Below are 1,068 nucleotides of genomic sequence, written 5' to 3' on the forward strand. Positions count from 1 at the left end.
TATGAGGAAAGAAGAAAGAGATCGGTGAACGGTTTGAGAGATTGATCAATCTGCAGTATTTTAGCCTAGTAGGATAGGCCGACAGTGGCTTTATTTGGCCCCTCCTAGAGCAGAGGAGAGGGGCCGCCAAGGAACCCTTGGACCAATCGGTTGCCGGTAACATTTCAGAGGGGAGAGAGAGGGACAGTGAGAGAAAGTGAGTGAGTGAGTGAGAGAGAGAGAGAGAGAGAGACAGACAGAGAGAGAGAGCTCTCGTCCTCCCTGCTGATTCTCCATCCTCACTCTCTCCTCCACACAGCGATCGGCGAGCTGTGGAATAGGCGTGCATTTGTGTTACTCAAACGCAGAAAACATTCAGTGAAAACGTCCACAGAAAGCCCGCTTTAAGGTAAGGAGACTCCTGAAGCTGTTAGATGGGTTTTTTAAAAAAGACCTCAGATGGAGCAGGCGGTCCATTTTTATGTACTTTGAACGCTCACTATTGGTACACGCAGTGCAAGTAGGCTTTCATGTGGTTCTTGTGGTTGGACTGTATGATAGGGATAGCGGCTAAATGTTGGTTCCTACTGGCGCAGTCTTCCCTCAAACATCGGCCACTGGCCTGTTTGCTGTCAGCGGGGCGCCCAGCTGTGTCAACTTGACAGGAAAAATGAGAAGTTGCGCCATTTACGATCGCAGGACGAACCCCCACCCCCACCCCACTCTCTCTCTCTCAAGCACACACACACGCGCACCAGTACACAAAAGCATTTAATTGTCTTGCTGGAAATGCAAAAACACATATGGAAAACACTCGGAGATGTTGGCTATCACCGAGTTTCATCCGTGCGTAAATGTTCGCTGACCGTGAAAGCGCGCCTCGTTTCTACATCGTGTGTATGTGTGTGTGTGTGTGTGTCCCGGAGAGGAATTCGCGCTTGGTGCAGAAGTGTTGCGTTTACACAGCAGAGCATAGATGCACAACGGACTAATTAATCAAACGGGAGTCGCGTACAACGAATGTGGCTCTTGGGACAGCGAGGAGATGATTCCTCAGGACCACCCCGGTCCAGGAATCCCTCTGTGGGG

At 50.5% G+C, this 1,068-nt stretch overlaps 1 protein-coding gene across 2 annotated transcripts in view; it reads left to right on the plus strand.

The window, feature by feature from the left end:
* The first annotated feature begins 255 nt into the window (after nt 1-255).
* dlgap3 (discs, large (Drosophila) homolog-associated protein 3) overlaps nt 256-1,068 on the plus strand; it is a 150,783-nt gene continuing 149,970 nt past the window's right edge. For both annotated transcript variants that reach the window (XM_005728861.2, XM_005728863.2), the window contains exon 1: nt 256-388. The gene's annotated coding sequence lies outside the window, so the exon portion shown is untranslated. The remainder of the gene's footprint in view (nt 389-1,068) is intronic.

This window comes from Pundamilia nyererei, unplaced genomic scaffold (assembly GCF_000239375.1).
Source record: "Pundamilia nyererei isolate P.nyererei 1_Seehausen unplaced genomic scaffold, PunNye1.0 scaffold00030, whole genome shotgun sequence".
Lineage (NCBI taxonomy): Eukaryota > Metazoa > Chordata > Actinopteri > Cichliformes > Cichlidae > Pundamilia > Pundamilia nyererei.